Genomic DNA, 23,028 nt, shown 5'->3' with positions numbered 1-23,028 from the left:
GTAGCTGTTGAAAAAAAGAAGAAATAAATTTAATATAATACATCAAATGTCAGTTATTTTCTGACAGGGGAATTAAGTTTTCCTTGGGGGAAGAAGAGGAGGTGATGAACACATGATGGGTTGATGGGAAAGGATTCTTTTGTTATCCATTTTGGGATGAAGAGTTTGGATTAATTCGAGAAGATGTCAGCGAGGAACTAATAATGGACCTTTGGGACATGAAGAATTAGATAATTAGATATTTATGATTTGTAATTTTTTTGATAATGTATAGATATTGTTGTTGGTGTTTTTTAATAAAGAAATTTGAGTCGTATTCTTATTCTTATTATTATGAAAGGATGGCTTGTAATAAATACTTAACCATATCGACCCACATTGGTTATTTCCAATATCAATGTATGCCTTTCGGTATTTCTAGTGCGCCGACCATATTTCAAAGATATATGGACAATTTATTACAAGACTGCCAAATGACTGGAGTATATCTTGACGATATTATCATAACGGGGAAAAATGATGTAGAACATTTGAATAACGTAAAAAAAGTACTAATGAAACTAAAACAGTTGGGTATGAAGGCAAAATGGGCCAAAATACGTTTTTTAAATGAATCAGTTTCTTTTTTGGGTTTCGTAATAGACAAATATGGAATACATCCAGCGAAAGAAAAAATAGATGCTATTCGAAGGATACCAACTCCTAATAATATACACCAATTACGATCTTTTTTAGGACTTATGAATTATCACGAGAGATTTTTGCCACAACTACATGGAATTGCCGCTCCTCATAACAAGCATTAAATCTTGCTGGGGTTGGTCGGACAAGGAACAAGAGGTATTTGATAAAATAAAACAGCTTTTGTCAACAAATAAAACGCTAATTCCATATTCGCCAAACTTGCCAATTATATTGGAATGTGACGCTTCCAACACTGGTTTTGGAGCTTATGTCATTTAGTGAAAAAAGATATTAGCAGACCAATCGCATTTTCGCGAACACTTCTAGAGTCAGAGAAAAATTATGCACCAATAGAAAAAGAGGCACGAGCACTTTTGTTTGGTATGGAAAAATTTCATACATTCATTTTTGGTCGAAAATTTTTATTACGAACAGATCACAAACCTTTGGAAAAATTATTTGGTGATAAACGGGAACTACCAAAAATATCCAATAGTCGATTAACGCGCTGGGCTTGGAAAATGTCCGCATATGATTTTGATATTGAATATGTTCCTGGAAAAGATAATAAAGTAGCTGATACATTATCTAGACTGCCAATAGATGGCATAAAATCAAATAATGATCAAAAAAACGCGTTAAAAATTAGAGCTATAAATTTGCACGATATAAATATTAGTCAAGTTGAACTCCAAAAGGAAACAAGGAATGATAGCTTGTTTAAAAAAGTAGTTAAAAACATTGAGCATGGATGGGTGGATTTTGATGCGAAAAAAAATATAGAGTTAGTTTGTTTTTATAATCGTAGAGAGGAATTGTCAGTAGATCATGATGTTATTGAATGGAATGGGAGGTTGGTAATTCCAACCATTTTGAGGAAATCAATTTTAACGATTATACACAGAGGGCATCCAGGAATAAATGCTATGAAATCAATTTTTAGAATGTATTGCTGGTGGCCGAATTGCGATAAAGATATTAAACAATATGTTCGTCAATGTATGCCTTGTCAAAGTAATCGGTCGAATATTATGGAGGTTCCTTTATATTCGCGGAACATATCTAATATATCATGGGAACGAATTCATTTGGATTTCGCAGGGCCTATTGATTCGTATTCATGGTTAGTTGGAGTTGATGCACATATTAAATGGGCTGAGTTTGAGTTAATGAGAGAGACCACGTCCACGACAATAATCAGGGTTTTAAGGAGATGGTTCGCACGGTTTGGAACACCTAGACAAATCGTATCAGTTAATGGACCTCAATTTATTTCTGGAGAATTTCGAAAATTTTGTTTCGAGAAAAATATTAAATTGATACATACAACACCGTACCATCCAAAAACGAACGGTTTAGCGGAAAGAACGATACGAACCCTCAAGAGTCGATATTTTGCAACTAGGAAAGACATCAGGGAACCCGAGGAAGCCATGGGAGAAGTTTTGCTAGCATATAGAATGGGTGAGCATCAATCAACTGGACGTTCACCGGCTAAGTTATTATTGGGGCGAAATTTAAAAACGGGATTGAATTGGTTACGTCCTAATGTTAGTTATGAAATGGAACGATCGAATATACGACAAAAAGTAGCGCATGATGAACATAGTCATATGAGAGAATTTGAGATTGCACAACCGAATTCAGGTTGGAGAGAAGGAATTATAAAATCCAGAACTGGCAGATATTCTTATTTGGTAGAAAGCAAGGATAGAATGGTACGAAAGCATGCGGATCAACTTCAAAAAAGGGAGGTAGCTAAAGAAATGGAGAAGTCTGGGCCAGGGAAAGAAAATGGAGAAAATATGGAGTCAGAGAGAGAAGAGGAAAATATAAAAGATAAAGAGTCGGATATAGTTGAGATTTTAGAAAATGTGGAAGATAACGGAAAACTAGAAACGCGGAAATCACAAAGAGCCAGGAAACCTACAAATCGGCTTATTGAGGAATTGTAAGATCATATGTGTGGGGATATGTTAAAAATGAGATTTATATTATATATTATCAATGTTATAAATGTCATATATATATATTATCAATGCTATAAAAGTCATAGATACAAATCAATCATAGATTAATATATTTCATGAGGTGATTGCCAGTCAAATAAACTTAATTAGTATATAAATCAGCATTATTTTTTAATATTATTAATTTTTCAAATGATTTATCGTTCAATCTTTGACGATTTGGCCTATTAACCATATTAGCAAAGCTAAATAATCTTTCAACGGGGGCTAAGGAGGGTAATATTGTGTTATATTTAACAATACTTTTATATATTTATAACTATTTAACATATTTATACTCCGCCTGTCATCTTTCATATAATTTAGGACCTCTATTTCAATATCATTTATTGAATTATTAGAATTGGATGTGGTACTTTTAAGGCAAAAGTAATCATCATCTTCATCAAATGAAGATTTTGTTGAAGTATTAATTTCAATATTATTTTTAAAAACAATTAAAACATCATGTAATAACAAATCCTAAGGGTATTTTTTTTCTTTTTCACCATCAATCCAACGATTTTTAAAATAGGGATGAGAAATAGTTGCCAAAAATGCACTTTTAAAATTGTTATCAAAATCATATATTTTAAAATCTTTTATTTAAATAATTTTCTATGGCAATAGCTAATGGTTTGCAAAATTGTAGAATGGTTTGAATTAAATTTGTAATTTTTTTAAACAACATTTAAAATTGGAGCTGATTCTCCATAATAGCAGTTGATTTCACTCTGTATTTTGTCAATCGCTATAGCCAATTGGGGCCATTATATTGCAATATTCTTCTAAATATTGAATTTCAATATCTCTTAATTTAGGAAATTCTAATTTTTGACATAATTTAGGAAGTTCGCCCTTAAATTCTAATAAACTATGAAGACTATCATACAAACTATTCCATCTAGTGCAACAAGGTGTAACTAATTGTTTTCCTAAAACTGCTTTGATAAGTTCTGCAGTTTTAGGTCTATTATTTGCATTCCATAGCTTAGTACATTTAGCTATTGCAGGATGATGAATTTTAGAAATGTTAGGAGAATCCTTAATAGCTCTCTCGACATCTGTTGTGGCAATTAGACTTATCGTATGGCACAAACAACGAATGTGTTGAGGCAATGTTATTGAGGCTTCTTTAGACCCTTAAACAAACAAATAAATAATTTTATTTGAATAAAATTTTTTACTAAATTCACAATATCATAATAAATTTAAAGAAGTATTAAATAATACTTTCAATGATTTCGAATTCTATACATTCATCATCATTGATGTCAAAGTCATTCTCTACAGCTTCCATAGAATATCCAAACTCCTTGAAAGCTTTCTTAAAGTTAAAGCCGTTATCTGTAACAGTTGCTATAACTTTTTCGTCAATACCAAAGTCACGATGAATTTCTTTATTATGATCATCTTGAAGTACTTCAAAAAATTTGCCATTAAGTATGCTTAGTTTAAATTTATTGTTATAATTTTCGGTTGAAGAATCATCTGAAGATGAAGATAAACATATTATTCTATTTTCTTCTTCATAATTTTAAAATAGACAGATATAAAACGATTCAAATATGGTAGTTCTAATTGTTAGCAAATTGCTATATGACGACCAACGTCATATATCAAAAATTATCTTAAAATATCTAAATTTTGATTTAATTTTTCATTTAAATCTTAAAACAATATCATTTAAAATTTTAATACTATTTAAATTAACCAATATAAATTTTTTTTAAAGTATCTGTATCTTTTTAATACAAAGTTGGTTAAGATACAAATACTTTTAAATAATATGTATCTTAGATACAAATATTCGCGATACTGCCCAACCCTGGATATAAATATGTTAATATAAACTTTTATAATAATTTCGATAAAATAATAAATTCATAAAAAATATAATTAAGATTTATCAAATCATTCTATTTGTTCCTCTACAAATGATGGCATCTTTTTAGGGCATAAAAGAGTTAACATTAAAATCATTAATACAAATCAATTATGAGAATTACTTAATTAATTAGTTGTCCCCGTAACCTAACTCCAAATAGCTTTTCATGTAATTGTAAAAGTTAGTAAAATCATAAGGAATAAATTCATATAAAATTTGAATAATATTCTCAACAATTTCATCTCGGGTGGGCATTGATTTATCGCTATTTATTTTTCAAGACTCAAAAATTTTTTTGGTGGGATTTAGCTGAGGAGAATATGATGGTAGGTATCCAATTCCACCTTTATAAGCATTGATGGCTTCTATGGATGGATGTATTCTCCCTTACAATGATTGCACCCGGTGGTAAGATACTAATAAGCTCTGTCATAAGATCAAGGAATAATATCCCATAATAAGCTCCTTCGATTATTTTATAATGGATTACCCTTTCAATTCCAATTGTAAAAAGTATGCTTACATTTTTATCCTTGAGGATGGAATTTTTATTATTAAACGGACATTGTATGGCGCCCAGGTGTAAATTGGTACAACATGCAAATTTATTTCAGTTTTATCTAAGAAATATAACATTTCTCTTGGATTATTTAAAATCTTTACACAATATATTTAACAAATATTAATTATCCCGGGGTATTTCTTCCATCAGGCTCATTGTCAGCTATTTTTTTAGACCAATATATAGTTTTTTTATATAATTATTATATAAAAGACTCTTTTCTTAATTCCTCTATTTTTCTTTGTTTCAATATTTGTGTATTTTGGTCTTGGAAAGACAAAGATTGGGAGTTTTCATTGTTTAATGTGGGAAAATTAGTATTCCTATTGAATAATGAAAATTCTATATAACATTTTATTAAAAATTACTATAGAAAAATTTAAAAGAATTTATAAATATTTTAACACATTTTTTTATTTTAAATTTCCAAGATAATTTCTTTTTGTATTTAAACATGACGTTTAATCTTAACTTATTGCTTGTCTATATTTAATTTCAATTTGCATTAAATTAAAATCTTACTTTGTTTACTGCCGTTTATTGTATATTTAATAATGAACTCATTTCACTAATATAAGATTTTTACATCAAAAAAAGTAATAAAAAATTTTACCAGAAAAGAGTATGATATAATCGTTATTAAAAAATTTGTTTATAGTTTATCTACTAAATTTTATCAATGGTGATATATTAATATATATTTAGATAAATCTTTAACGCTATTTGTATATTATCTAAATACTACAAGTAAATATTTATAGTAATAAACAAAACTATGCGACTGTAACTTGTTATTATTACTTAATAAATTAATTGTATTTTTAATAATATATTATTTATTTTTAAATATATATAGTTAAAATTTTTATTTTCATAAATTATTTCGAATTCAATTATATCAATATCCACATTTCCGTTTTACTTATGAACCAAAAGAAGTTTTCAAGTAATTTTTAATATATTATTATTAACCCTTTAAAATTGGGCAATAGGCTAAATTCTTTTAGTCTTTTAATATTTCTAAGGGTATAATAATTGCTTGTTAATCACAATATCATATTATTTGATAATTGTTTCATGCCTTGCAAATAATTAAATTTAATTTTTTAACAATTCTTATATAATTTTTTTTAATATTAGATTTGGTCAAATAAATTACCACCAGTATTAAAATTACATAATTTTTATATATGATTCAGAATAAATAAAAGTTTATATTTATTGACTTGCTTTATATTTTAAATATAACTATTTAGCCTATTATATATCTGATGTTCTTGGAATGCTTATTGCAATTTTTAAATAAGTTATCCCAATACCCATTTTTTTGGAAAATACAATTGATATAAAAATTAAGCAAATCTTAATTAAAATAAAATTAGAAATTATTTGTTACTAAAATATTAAGATAAGAATATGATTCTAGAAGTAAATTTAATTAAGATTTTCTTTGGCATAAAATTTATTAAAAGTAAATGTAAATTATTATACTTGATCCTCATATATATTTAATTTATAATTCATTAAATTATTTTGTTATGTTTTCTTAACATTGAAAAAATAATGTCATATGTATTTTTGAATTGAATTAATTTAATAATATATTTAAATAGATAATATAACAATCCATAATATCCATCTTTATAATTATTTTTTTTAATATAACGTTAATAGCCGTCCAAAATAATGTAGAATCAGAGTTTTCTTTTTTTTGATGCATATCAGAAATTAAGCCTATTTTATGAGTTGTTAATCAGAAATTAACCTTTATTTTGATGAGTAATAATTCTGAAATTTTTATTATTATAAATATGGTAATAAAGTATTTATTTAATATCTATAAATAATTGGAACATTTGTGAATATACCTTTTTAATTAAATTAGTTTTATAATATGAAGAAATTGTATTTATGGACTATAAAATATTAGTGATTTACTAAGAAATTTAATTTTTCTAGGTGTTTTGCATAACTTATACAAATGTATAAAAAAGTTACTGAACCTTTTTTAAATAGTGCACATAGTTAAATGTACAAAATATATACTTCAATAATATTTTATAATAATTCAGGAAAATAAAGACATTCTTAATCACTTTTCATAAAATAGGAAAATTTATAATTCATCCATCAAATAAAGGAGAAAATTATAATTACAAAGTGTTGTCAAAAAGTCTGATTGGGTTTATAAAATTACCAATTAAAATTTTAGCCAAAACATGTGTAACCCTTAAAATTTTTCTTGTAGTACTATATATTTTTCAAAAAATAATGTTTGGAATGAACTTGTCAAAATATAGATATATTTCTGAATTATACTTCATAAGATAGATTAATTTTTATACATTCATTATCAAATAAAAGAGAAATTTATGACTCCCTATCATTTTTGATGGGTTATCTCTTAATTTATTTATAAATTTAACCCACCCCCTTCATTCTCAATTAAGTTTACTTTAAATAAAAAAATTTTTGCTTTCATTTAAAATTTTAAGTCCAAAAATAATTTGCATATTTTTATAGATGTACCAAATAATGAAGTTGGAGAAATGAGGGATAATAAACGTTCTTAGTTTAGTTTTTATAAATATCTTTTTTAAATATGTTTATAATAAATTATAACTTATTTTTTTGATAGCAAATTCTTAAAAGATTCCTAAAATATATATAAATTTAAGGTATAGTCACAGTATTTTTTTTATTTATTTCAAAATAGTCATATTAATATTTAATATATTTCAGAATATATGAGATATGCTTTTCTATAGAAGAATAAAATATATTGTTATATTCATTAGATCTAGGGCTACGAGACTGCTCTTTTGAGATGTCAAAAAACATGTGCAGTATCTATTTTTATTTATCCTATTTTTTTAAAATAAGTTTATTTTATTATAAGAATAATGTTTTTATAATTGCATCAAAATATGTGTTGATTGTTATATATTTTTTATGTATTCTCCTTTTATGTGTTAATAAGCTTGATTTTAAATATCTTTTTTATTGCTCATAAATATGATGGCTTTCTTTATTCTTTTGTGTACAACAATTTCTTAAAATGATTGAAACATTATAATCATACTTTCAATTACCAATTATCAGAAATTTTTTTGAAAATGATTTAAATAAAGCATAACAGTGGTTTGAACCAGGGATCCGAAACGAATATCGGTTTTTGGTTTGTAAAAAATTAAAATATCGGTTTGGTTTGTAAAAAATTAAAATATCGGTTCAGTTTGAACCCCTAAGAACTGGTTTGAAAACTTTTGTATCCAAACCTACATTTGAATTATGTATAGGGCAAATATTTTTTTTATTTTATCATTAATTTAAAAACACATGTATAAAACCTTCATTTATATTAATTGCACATTGTAAAATATTTAATTTTAATATGAACAATATTTTACTTTTTTTTACTTGAATTTTTTTATTTAGCCGCACAATTAATATATTTTCAAAATTTGTCTTGCTCAAATTACATCTATAAGGAAATAGTATAAATTTAATTGTTGAATGCAAAGGATAAGGATCACAAACGATATAGCGCGAGGTGCGAGTCAGTAAAAATATATTTTATTAACTAACTTCTTTTTCTTTTCTTAAGGTATATATACATTTTTATAAGTCCAAATTAGAATACAAACGAAAAACAAAAAAGTAAAAATATTATAAAATATAAAAAGTAAGGTTACGCCGAAAGTTATAAAAATAAGGTTACGCAATAAAATTATAAAATTAAATTACAAAAAATAATATAAATTAGATTACAAAAAATTCAAATGCAAAAAACAAAAAGAATTAGATTATAACGCAACATTGAAAAACATCTTTCCATACTAACTTGGGTAGCCGGCACTGCCAATATGATATCAGGGTAACTCACTGAATCACCGGAAAATTTTTAACATTATTTTTATTTATTTATTTTTTTTAATTTAAAAAAATTTTTTTTTATCGGCACTGCTAATATGATATCAGGGTAACTCACTGAATCAGGGAAAAATTTTTAACATTATTTATTTATTTTTTTTAATTTAAAATTTTTTTTTTATTGTTTTGGTCTGGTAGAATGAAGTCATATTTTAATTTTAACAATTTAGCTATAAATTGTCTAATTTGTATTTTAATAATTTGAGCGATACAATTTTATAAAATTATAATAACTTAAAACTAGTGTTGTTAAAAAGTCGAGTTCACCCTACTCCGAGTCGAAGTCGCAATAACTAGACTCAAAACTCAAGTCGAGTTTTGAGTCGACTCATTTTTACGACTCGAGTTCCGAACTTGAGTCGTGAACTCAAGTCGCGACTCGAGTTCTGAACTTGAGTTTTTATCTTGAGTTTTGATCTTGAGTTATGAACTTGAGTCGTGAACTAGTCATAAACTCGAGTCGTGAACAGGTTATCTTAAATTTTATGAAACTTGATTACTTATATTAGTATTGTTAATTGGTTGGTTGTGTAATACCCAGACCTGGTGCTTGGCTCTAAAATGAGACAAAATCTGCTATGAGCACGAGGCCCTTGTATCTTAAATTATTTCTTATTGAACTTATTAGTTAAATATATGGTTATTTAATTAAAAGACCTATTGAATATGCAACAATTCAAGCGCCACTTTTCTATGAGTTAAGCTATTTCTACGTAAACGGAAATTTTAATAACATGAATAGAAAAAATAATTCCTAAAATTATATTTTGAAATAAAGAGGTTGCTCGTAGCATAAACTCCTTCCTATTCCTATACTTATGAACTAATATTTTCCTGATTTTATTATATTTAAAATCATAAAAAATATTTTTTTATTTTTATAAAAATATTAAATAATAAAATAAATGAAACAATGAATTTGTTGATCCAAATTTTTTTTTATTTATTCGATTTTTTCATTGTAATTATAAAATTTAACTCATACATATGATTTATAAAGATTTAAATAAATAAAATAAAAATAATTTCAAGTTGAAAAAATAAAACAATGAATTAGATGCAAAAAAAAATTTAAAAAATCCCCCACTCCTTAATTAGGTGCCAGATAGGCGATTTGGTTTTTTATTTTATAAAATTAATTTCTTTTTTTTTATTTAAGATTTTTTGAAATATTAAATAATTTTTTATAAAAAATTGTATAATATTGCCTACAAATTTTTAAAGGAGATGGAAATGGAAGTTAAATTTAGGGGAAATGTTACTAGAAACCTCTTTATTTCCAAACAGGATTAATTTTAGGAATTGATTTTTCCATTCATGTTATCAAATTTTCCGTTAAAAAGAATTTAAAAATCTTAAAACTTAATTTGGTATTCTAGCAGATATTTTTCTCTTAATATTGTACAAAGTTAAAAATAAAATGTTAAGATCTAGACATGCCCATTAAGTGCAATGCTAAAAAAAATTTTCACGAACAAATATGAGTAACCATATTTATTTTTTATCGGTCAAATTAATATACACCATATAAAGGTAGTTAAAACTATATTTATTTGATACCCATCCATTATCATATCAATACTTGATTTTGATAAAATTATTCCTGACCTACGTAGAAATAACTTCACTCATCGAGAAGTGGCGCTTGACTTTTTGCCTATTCAATAGGTATTTTAATTATCAATCGATTTATCTTTAATAACCATATATTTATATACTATAATAAGTTCAATAAGAAATAACTTAAATTAAAATATATGGGTCTGAACCACGGATCTGTGATCGGGGTTCGTGCTCATAGCAGATTTTTAGAGCCAACCAACCAATTAACACTATATAAGTAATCAAGTTTCATAATATTTAAGATAACCTGTTGAGTTCACGATTGAAATTCAAAACTCGAGTTCACGACTCAAGTTTAGTCTGGATCTTAACATTTTATTTTTAACTTTGTACAATATTAAGAGAAAAATATCTGCTAGATTACCAAATTAAGTTTTAAGATTTTTAAATTCTTTTTAACGGAAATTTTGATAATGAATGGAAAAAATCAATTCCTAAAATTAATCCTGTTTGGAAATAAAGAGGTTTCTAGTAACATTTCCCAAAACCGTTTGAAAAAAACGTTATATATGGAAATTATCTCATATAATTTTGCCTAAGCTCTTCCTGATTTAAATTGAGGTAATTAAGAGACAAATTCTGAGTATTAAGATGTTTAATTGATATATTTTTTTTAAAAACCAAGAATTTATGAACCCCAATATATTTTTATTCTCAAAAATTGTGTCCTGTCCTTCGGTATATCGCGTATGCCTTATTCACTAAAATTTATATACATTTTAAGAATTTTAGTAATTTATTAATTTCTTCAAAACAGTAACTAGTTCGAACTAGGGCCTGTCTATTAAAATAAATTATAACTAATATTTTTATTTTATTTATTTAAATCTTTATAAATCATATGAGTTAAATTTTATAATTACAATAAAAAAATCGAATAAATAAAAATATTTTTTAATATAAAAAAATATCGTCAGTTCAATCTTCATTTGCCAAATCTTTTTCTTCAGGAAAGCTTCAAAATAAATATAGAGATATATTGAAAGAATTAAAAAATCATTAAATTTTACCAATTTTTTAAGAGAGGGCAAGTAAAAGTCTTGTTTAAAATTTACAAAAATATTATTCGGACTAATTATATAAGTTAATATGGTCTAAACACAATCACAACAAAGTATGTAATAATATTTACACCAATAGATCTACGTCCCAACAACTCAGGCACAGGCATTCTTTGAGGGTTTCTGAAGCCATTCTATTCCTTTTTTTAGTCATACAATCAACAGCTTTACTGAAGGTCCTCTCACTTGCTACACTTGTAGATTGTTGAGCTAAATAGTCCCTAGCCATTAACGCCAAAGTGGGATATATGGTGGCGTTCTTTGCCCACCAATCCAAGATATTTGTCTTGGCGCAACGGGTTCCTTAAGATATTCCACGATCTCATCTCTCATGGGGTCTGGATTATCGATAGCATCTCTGAAAATAATTATAAAAATACAAGGTTAATTAAATTTCTAAGTATTTATATTTACTTTCGCAGCTTATTATGCATAATAACTGAGTAGGGTTGTGAATCAATGTGATCTGTAAATTCATATACCGTTGTTTGATATGTTGGCCAGGAATAAGCATTGTGTATTTGTTTAAATTCTTCGTCGTATTTATTATTTAAGATAGATTTTGGCATATATTTTTGTTTTGTTTTGGGATCTAGGAAGCTAGATATGTAATTTGTAAGGATACCAAATAAGCCTTCATAGGCTTTACATTTGGTCAGCATTAATTTAGCTGCCTTTTTGATATCATCATATGTGAATTAAATGTTTCATCTAAGAAATTCCCTATCGAAGCGACGAATAATAGTTGTATTTTCCGAATAAATTTCACAAGTAATCTTGAAAAATGGTTTAAGGAAGGTTTCAATTTCCTTTAAATATCTTTCCTCATTGATATTAAGATAAAATTCATCTTTGGGAAGACATTCTTCCCCTAATTGTTTAATAGCCTCTAAATTCTTTAAAATAAAATATATTATATAAATAACATTTAAGATTATGCTTAAATTACTTTATTTATTGTAGAAATCATGAGATACTTAGAATTCCACCTAGTTACCACGTCTAGTGGTAATCTTGTGCCTCCAGAAATTTCGAGATATTTTTGCATTAGCTTGGGCGAAAGGTGAAGTGATTTCACCAATTTGTGTATTTTTTTCAAATTTGGGATCAAAAATACTAAGCCCTTCTTTAACAATTAAATTTATAACATGCGCCAGTTTTTGAATTTCAAATGTTTCGAGAGATTTTAATAAATAATTTGCTATATCTTGCCCACTATGCGGATGAGGAAGTTCGATTAAATCTAAAAGATAGTTTTTAATTTTCCAATTATTTGTAATATAGTGTACAGTAATAGAACAGTAAGACATACTATTAATTCCTGTATAAATATCGGTTGAAAGCGAAATTTTACTTTGTATATTTTTTAATTTAGCTATTAGTTTTAATTTGGATGTTTCATACATCGAATGTAAATATACTTTAGCTGTTTGTCGTGTCCAAATTTTTTCATTTTTAAATATAAAAGCAAATATATCCCGGAATTCAATTGAGTCGAATATGTTAAATGCTAAATTATTTTTAATAATACATCTGAGTATTAGTTTATTTAATCTTTTGTTTTCTTCTGGTTGAAGTTTTCTTATGCCCGATAAATGCTTGGGCATTATTTCTTTAGTTTGGATAATGAATTTAGAGTGCGATATTTTTATATGATTTTTAAGGTTGGCTAAAAAATATTAAAAATTTTTAATATAGGATTTATATATTTGGTAATTTATTTTATATTAACCTATTAATCCTTCAATACTCTGGTGAAAAAAATCAAGTTAATACTCGGGTGGGGTTTAATAAACCCCAATTTCAAATGCATATATCTCCAGTTATATTCATTATTTAGATTTAATATTTGGATATAAGATAGAACTAACCTTAAACCTGATAAAATAATTATTTATTTTTATTTCTTAAGTTTAAATTAAAAATGATGAGGAGTAATATAATTTGTCCCAAAATTTTCTAAAAAAGCTAACTTTTTTTAAATTTAAAATATTAAATGAAAAAATTAACTTATATATCATATAATCATGATAATTCATAACTTGGATCTTTATTCTTCAATATAAAAAAAAATTACACTAATACATTCAAATATAAAAAAATATAGAACATACAAATTTACTCTGGTGGGGTCTCACAAACCCCAATCAGTCACAAAATGCTTATATCTTAAAAACTACTCAACCGAAATGTATGAAATTTGGAATATAGATTCTAAGATATATTTGATGAAGCTACTGAAAAATCCAGATAATAATATTTAACTGTTTTTATGCAATATCATTTCTAGCATGCCTGGGGTTTCATATACCCCACCGGAGTATTGAAGGGTTAAACAATGTATATAAACATTTTCAAACTTATTACAGTTAATTATAAGTTTTATGAAATTGAAATTAGAACCTGCATATCATCACCTATTGCTTATTTTCCTATTATTTTATCATATTTTATCAAAAATATATTTTAGAAATATATTATACTTGTAGCCGTATGGAGACTGTAAATTTTATCACAATACAAACATTTGCGCTTAGAATTATTAGTGTCTATAAAGTAATCTTTTATAGAGGTAAAAGAATTGTCTTGCTCTTGTTCCATATCTGCCTCGTCCATAAAATTTTTTTTTATAAAAATAAAATAATTTTATACTAAATATCTGGTTAGGTTACTGTTCCTTTTGGGAAGCTCATTTCATTATTTTTTTTTCTTATTTTTTGATGTTATTTTTTTTAATGTTATTTATTTTCCGATTTGATGAAATAAAACTACTTTTCATCTAAATATTTAGCCCCCCCCCTAAATTTAACTTCCATTTCCATCTCCTTTAAAAATTTGTAGGCAATATTATACATTTTTATAAAAAATTATTTAATATTTCAAAAAATCTTAAATAAAAAAAAGAAATTAATTTTATAATAAAATAAAAAACCAAATCGCCTATCTGGCACCTAATTAAGGAGTGGGGGATTTTAAATTTTTTTTGCATCTAATTCATTGTTTTATTTATTTTATTTTTTCAACTCCGCTTTGAAATTATTTTTATTTTATTTATTTAAATCTTTATAAATCATATGTATGAGTTAAATTTTATAATTACAATGAAAAAATCGAATAAATTAAAAAAAATTTTGGATCAACAAATTCATTGTTTCATTTAAAAAATATTTTTTATGATTTTAAATATAATAAAATCAGGAAAATAATAGTCCATAAATATAGGAATAGGAAGGAGTTTATGCTACGAGCAACCTCTTTATTTCAAAATATAATTTTAGGAATTATTTTTTCTATTCATGTTATTAAAATTTCTGTTTACGTAGAAATAGCTTCACTCATAGAAAAGTGGCGCTTGAATTGTTGCATATTCAATTGGTCTTTTAATTAAATAACCATATATTTAACTAATAAGTTCAATAAGAAATAACTTAAGATACATGGGCCTCGTGCTCATAGCAGATTTAGTCTAATTTTAGAGCCAAGCGCCAGGTCTGGGTATTACACAACCAACCAATTAACAATACTAATATAAGTAATCGAGTTTCATAAAATTTAAGATAACCTGTTAAGTTCACGACTCAAATTTATAACTAGTTCACGACTCAAGTTTATGACTAGTTCACGACTCAAGTTCATAACTCGAGTTCATGACTCAAGATCAAAACTCAAGTTCATGACTCAAGATCAAAACTCAAGTTCAGAACTCGAGTCGCGACTTGAGTTCACGACTCAAGTTCGGAACTCGAGTCGTAAAAATGAGTCGACTAATCGACTAAAAACTCGACTTGAGTCGTAGTTAAGCCGACTCGGGTGAGTCGTTTAACAACACTACTTAAAACAATATTGTATATAAGAGTATCAATTAAAATATATTTAATTTTATGGGTCATTCAATTTCAACGATGTTAAACCCAAAGATGCCCAAATTAAACAAGTGCTTACTTTTAAATCTAAAAATAACTTTCTTTTTTGAAATATTAACCTTTTTCCACAAAATTTTTTTTATTCTAATTAGTTGATTAATTATTTAGTATTTGATTTAATAGTCCTTGCTATTTTATTGTTTGTAATTTATGCGATACAATTTTAATAAAATTATAATAACTGAAAACAATATTATATTTCTGAGTATCAATTAAATTATATTTAATTTTATGGGTCATTCAATTTCAAAGATTTCAAACCTAACAATGCCCCAAATTAAACAAGTGCTTACTTTTAATTTATAAATAAAATAACTATTTCTTCTCTGAAATATCAACCTTTTTCACAAAAAAAATTTATTCTAAAAAATTGATTAATATTTAGTATTCAATTTAATACTCCTAACTTAATGGCTTCATAGAACACGTCTTGTTTATATTGTGAAATTAAAGAATTATCAAAATTTTCACAAGTTTTTTTTAAATATACTCCGTTTTATTGTAAAATTAATGAATTATGGTAAAAAATTCCATAAAATGCAGATGATCATTTATTTATTATTTTATATAAAAAAAAATAATATCAAAAATTTCCCCGTGATTCAGTGAGTAACCGATATCAGATTTGATGTGTCATTTATAATAATATTTTGGGGTAACAGATTAAATCATGGGGAAATTTTCATATATTATTTTTTTTTATTTATTTTTTTTTAATATTTTTTTTTATTTATTTTTTTTTAAATATATTTTTTTATTTATTATTTTTTTTAAATTTAAAAAAAATCTTAAGTATATTTAAGAATTTAGAAAAAAGAGTATATTTAAGAATTTAGAAAAAAGAGTATAATTAAGAATTTAGAAAAAAAGAGTATATTTAAGAATTTAGAAAAAAGAGTATATTTAAGAATTTAGAAAAAAGAGTATATTTAAGAATTTAGAAAAAAAGAGTATATTTAAGAATTTAGAAAAAAAGAGTATATTTAAGAATTTAGAAAAAAAAGTATATTTAAGAATTTAGAAAAACAGAGTATATTTAAGAATTTAATAAAAATAGGTATACTAAATAATTAATCAATTTATTTGAATAAACATAACATATATACTATGTTAAATTTTAAAAACTTTGATATTGTATCAAAAAATTTCCTTCAAAATCCACACGATATTTATTTATCAAAAAAAATCTAAAAATATGCCAATTGAAAGAAAAAGTTAACATTCAAAAATTTCTACCAAAATTCAGACAATCTAAAAAAAATAAATAAAATTTAAAAATAAATAAATAAAAAAAAATATTAAAAAAAAAAAATAATATATGAAAATTTCCCCATGATTTAATCTGTAACCCAATATACTAAAGTTTATAAAAATTATGACCGACACTTATCAACCAAATATGATTGATGATAATCTTTAAAATAATTTGAATGTAATTGAAATTTTTTCAATATACTAATAATAACTTTAGTTTTATAAGCATAAAATCATGATGCTTGAACCGGTTCAAAACATTTTAGCGGTTCGGTTAAGGTTCGGCTAGAATTTTTTTAGCGGTTCAGGTTCGGTTTGGATCCCTGGTTTGCCCATTCCTTTAGGTATGTATTTGATTAGAAACTTATTCAGATGAGAAAGAATAACTTAATTATTAAAATCAGATATCTTCATAGGCCTAGGTTTATTCATCAGGCGTCAGCAGTAAAATTAAGCCGATAATAAATTTTAACAATTTTGTCCAAGCCCATATCAATTTCGTTTATTGTTTTTAATGAAAATAAATGATATTTCAATGTATTTAGGCAATCATTTTTTTTGTTTACAATACTGAAATTTATTATTAGTGTTAAGTTTGTGGTACAAGGATCTTTAAGAGTAAAGGATTTAGAATGAACTTTCTAGTTTGGCTTAGATTATGACAATGATATATCATTGGATTATGAGGATTAGCTTTAACCCTGGTGGACAGGGTGGTTGGGGATCTAAAATAATAAAGTACAAGGGAGTAGTGTTGTTAAATTTCTGGGTTGGCTTGGCCGAAAACCCAACAAGGTTTGAGCCAAATAAAACCACCCTAAACCCGAGACAACCTCTCTGGCCATCGATTAGACCCGACCCAAAGGGTTTCATGAGCCGACCTATTGGCCTGCTGGGTTAACTTGTTGGGTCAATTTGTTGAATATACAGAAAATTAAACTAGTTTGTTTTAATCCGGGTTAAATGTTTTTGATATTAGAAAGATGTTCAAAAATCTTAGGTTCTAGTAATAAATTGGCACTGCTATTATATTTTACTTCGCGAGGAAAAAAATTGTAATGATGTTGTTTTAAATTTAGTTAAATGTTTATGATATTAGGAAGATGTTCTAAATCCTTTCGGTCTAGTAATTATATGGCACTGCTGTTATATTTTACTACACGAGGAAAAAAAATTGTGATCTTTTTTTGAGATGTTGTTTTAAACCTAGTTAAATGTTTATGATATTAGGAAAATGTTATAAAACCTTTGGGTCTAGTATAAAATTTGCATTGCCATTATATTTTACTCCACAAGGAAAAAATAAATTGTGAAAATTTTTTAAAAATTTATCTTAAGCCTAGTTAAAAGTTTGTGATACTAGAAAGATGTTCTTAAACCTTTGGGTCTTGTAATAAATTGGAGCTGCTGTTATATTTTACTCCACGAGGAAAATAATTATAATTTTTTTAAGACGTATTTTAAACCTGGTTAAATGTTTATGATATTAGGAAGATGTTCTAAAACCTTTGGGTCTAGTAATTAATTAGCACTGCCATTATATTTTAATCCACAAGGAAAAATTTTTTTAAAAAAATTTAACTTAAACCTAGTTAAAAGTTTTTGACACTAGAAAGATGTTCTTAAACCTTTGGGTCTTATAAATTTGCACTGCTATTATATTCAACACCACGAGGAAAAAAATTATGAAGTTTTTTAACATTTTTTTTAAACCTAGTTAAATTTTTATGATGTTAGAAGATATTCTAAAACCTTTGGGTCTAGTAATTAATTGGCACTGCCATTTTTACTCCACGAGGAAAAAATAAATGAAAAAATTTATCATAGGCTTAGTTAAAAGTTTTTTATACTAGAAAGATGTGCTTAAACCTTTGTGTCTTGTAATAAATTGGCACTGCTGTTATATTTTACTCCACGAGGAAAAAAGATTTTAAATTTTTTTAAGACGTTGTTATAAACCTAGTTAATTGTTTGTGATATTAGAAAGATGTTCTAAAACCTTTGGGCCTAGTAATAAATTAGCCTACTCCACGAGGAACTAACTTATAAATATTTTGAAAATTTTGTCTTAAACTTAGTTTAAAGTATATATTAAAAAAATGTTCAAAAACTTTTGGGTTAAGTAATAAATTAGCACTGTTATTATATTTTAGTCTACGAGAAAAAAAATTGCGAAAATTTTATAAAACTTTGTTTTTATTCTAGTTAATAGTTTTTAATTTTAGAAAAATGTTTTAAACTTATGTTTATAAATAAATTCATAGTAGCATTTTTATTAACTCCAAGCGTGAAATGAGGATAACATCTTAAGCGTAATTTTAAATATTATATCATTTACTCAAAATATATATTTATGCTCATTGCTATATATATACAACATTTATATTTTAAAGATTAAGGTCAGGAGATAACACATCAGCTGCAGACTCCCGTTTATTTTAACCTAACATGCTTAGACATCTCTAACTCAAATATCCCCTTTGTGATGAATTTCTTCCTTTTTTTGGATATAGATTTTTATATCGTACATAAGAATATTAAAATTCCTTCCATTTTTGGATAGTGTATTTAATTCTAAGTTCAATGATATAAAAATACTTAAAATTACGATAAAAATGTTAGCCTTTTCCCTCTGTTAGTTTTCGCGACAAAAAAATATTTTTCGAACCGGAAACGTAAAAAAATGCATCCAAGCATTTTTGGATAGAGAATTTAATTCTGAGTTTAATGATATAAAAATACTTAAAATTACGCTAGAAATGTTAACCTTTGAACGTTTTCACGACAAAAAAAATCTTTTTCGAACCGGAAACGTAAAGAAGTACATCAAGCATTTTTGGATAGAGAATTTAATTCTGAGTTAGATGATATAAAAATACTTAAAATTACGTTAAAATGTTAGTCTTTTCCCTATGAACGTTTTCGCGGCAAAAAAATTTTTTTCGAACCGAAAACTTAAAAAATTGCATCTAAGCATTTTTGTATAGAGAATTTAATTCTCAGTTCAATGATATAAAAATACTTAAAATTACGTTAAAAATGTTAGCCTTTTCCCTTTGAACGTTTTCGCGACAAAAAAAATATTTTTCGAACCGCAAACGTAAGAAAATTTATCTAAGCATTTTTGGATAAAGAATTTAATTCTGAGTTCAATGATATAAAAATACTTAAAATTACGTTAAAAATGTTAGCCTTTTCCCTTTGAACGTTTTTGCGATAAATAAAATATTTTTCGAACCGCAAGCGTAAAAAAATATATCTAAGCATTTTTGGATAGAGAATTTAATTCTCAGTTCAATGATATAAAAATACTTAAAATTATGAAATGTTAGTCTTTTCTCTTTGAACGTTTTCGCGACAAAAACAAATTTTTCGAACCGCAAACGTAAAAAAATACATCTAAGCATTTTGGATAGAGAATTTCATTCTGAGTTCAATGATATAAAAATATTTAAAATTACATTTAAAATGTTAGCCTTTTCCCTTTGAACGTTTTTGCGACAAAAATAATATTTTTCTAACCGAAAACTTAAAAAAATACATCTAAGCATTTTTGGATAGAGAATATAATTCTGAGTTCAATGATATAAAAATACTTAAAATTACGTTAAAATGTTAGCCTTTCCCCTTGAACGTTTTCGCGACAAAAAAAAAATTTTCAAAAAAAATTTACCATTTAATTTTTATTTGTTAATTACTTCGTAATCTAGTACCTACAATATCTTTATACTTACTATCAATTTAGTTTTGAAAAAAACTTAAAAATTCCATTTTTTAAAAATTATATTCATAATTTAATTTCAAAATTAATAAAATAAATTTAAATCGCAAATTATTACAAAGAATTAATAAAAAAATTTAAAAGATCTTAAAATTTCCAATTTTTTATTATATTTTTCTATAATATTAATGATATAGGTTATTATAATAATCATAGAAATCATAATTATATCAAAAGAAATTATAATGATTATAAACCTAATGAGTATTTTAAAAACAACTTTGGACAAAACGTTGTTAAAAGATATGATAGTAATTGTAATAGAAATAGAAATTGCAATAATAATAATTTTAGATATTATGAAAATAGTTATTGTAGAGACAATAACAATTACAACACTAACAACTTTAGAGGTCATAACTATAAATCCCATGATAAATAAGATATTCGTAATGATGAACACAGTCGTAATAAAAATTATGATAATAAAAATTTCTACTTTAAAAATAAAACTATAATTTTAGGTCTACGTCAATATGTAATTGAAACATATAAAAAAGATATAAATTATATGATTGAATTTAAAGAAATATTTATAATAAAAGAAGTTAATGATACAAATATTAAAGAAAATTAAAAAAACTCTTATAAGTAATACTAAATGCGATAAAAAAAATTTGAAACTTAAAATTTTAAAGACAATTAAAAGTATCACAAAGAGAAGTCATATAAAAACTAAACGTCTTCATTTTAGAAAAATACTTAAAGATGTGATGAGGAGATCTTTTTCTAAAATTTGAGGCTTAAGAAATTATTTTTTACTAAAAGCAATCTCATGATGAATTATTATTTTAAAATACTTTAATTAAAAAATAAGGGCACAAAGTTTAAATCTCTAAAGAGAGAGATGGATGTACAGACGTACATATCATTTTTTATTAAAAATACATATAATATAAAATTTAAATATCATTTTTTATTAAAAATACATATAATATAAAACTTATATATCATCTTTTATTAAAAAATACATATAACATAAAAATAATTTTTTTAAAAAAAACGCTTAATCAAAAATAAATATAAATGATATATTATAAAGAACGCGGAATTAAAAAAATTAATATAAAATGACACACTATGATATCTAATTATAAAACGCGAAATTAAGAAAAACATAAAACGTTATTATTTATAACGCAATATATATAATATTAAAAAAAATAAAACGCAACCAATTATTTATTTATTTCAATTATTAAATATTTGATAAATTTATTCTGCTTCAATTATTCTTAATCAAATTCAATATTCGTTAAATTAATTCTATTTCGATTACTCGACGATTCTATTCCGACGTTATTCAATACTTCCTACATTCTGCTTCGCATATATATTTAATAACATACAATGATAATAATTAACAGAAGGATGACAAAGTCAATGTCAAACGAAATGAACAACAAAACCGTTTTGCAAAGATTGAACAACAAGCGCTCAAGATCAAAAACAGAACGGTTCCTTATGGATTTGTATTTATAATTATTTTATTTATACTAGATGTTGTTTAGCATAAATTGCAATTTATTTCATTCATTCGTTGTATTTTATAAAATGATTATCTATTAACATATTAACATTTAAAACAATTATAATATTTCATTCACATGACACAAGATTAAGAATTTGATTGATTGTAAAAGTATATATATACATGTAATTTATAGTTGTGTAATAATATATTTTAGATAAATTAAATTAATAAATATTCTATTTGACAATTCCCTGCTCACCTTAACATATATAATTCGCTATATTGGTAAAAATTACTTGATAGTCATATGATAATTGATAAGATTAGATATACTGTAAATCTGTATTGTGCTTTAATTTTTTTATTTAATTTATGATTTAATTTTATCAATAGTTTATAATTATATACTTTTATTAAGATAAATAAATTAAAATTACTCATTTTATAAAAAAATATATTTGATATATATTATTTAGTAATTTTATGGATCTATTATTAATAATTATAATACATTTCACTCTTGTCTTAAGACTTATCTTTGGCTTATATTCCATTTCTTTAAAAACATTTTTAGTTCACTTTTTTATATATAAATGCTTTTTTCCAAAAATATATAAATTATGATGAATAGTTTTATAAAAAAATATCCTTACATTCTTTCTTTCAAATTATTGTTTAAGATATATGCATATATTTTTGACTGTCAGAAAGTGGGAGGAGGACTAAGAAGGATATTTTTTATTAGCTTAAAATGATATTCACAAAAAGTTATAAATTTCTGAGGGGGGGATTTCCCCTTGCCCCCCCCCCCCCTTGGCTACACATATGTTTATAAT

General features: G+C 25.0%; 1 long non-coding RNA gene across 1 annotated transcript; it reads left to right on the top strand.

Moving 5' to 3' along the window:
• The first annotated feature begins 8,610 nt into the window (after window positions 1-8,610).
• On the top strand, window positions 8,611-22,326 carry LOC135927205 (uncharacterized). The gene is made up of 3 exons (XR_010571991.1): window positions 8,611-8,702; window positions 8,943-9,020; window positions 22,086-22,326. It is a non-coding gene; the product is annotated as an uncharacterized LOC135927205 (long non-coding RNA).
• The last annotated feature ends 702 nt before the right edge of the window (window positions 22,327-23,028 follow it).

Source organism: Gordionus sp. m RMFG-2023, chromosome 3 (assembly GCF_954871325.1).
Source record: "Gordionus sp. m RMFG-2023 chromosome 3, tfGorSpeb1-WG-v2, whole genome shotgun sequence".
NCBI lineage: Eukaryota > Metazoa > Nematomorpha > Gordioida > Chordodea > Parachordodidae > Gordionus > Gordionus sp. m RMFG-2023.
Note: the sequence above shows the minus strand (reverse complement) of the source record. Positions and strands in the feature narration are given on the sequence as shown.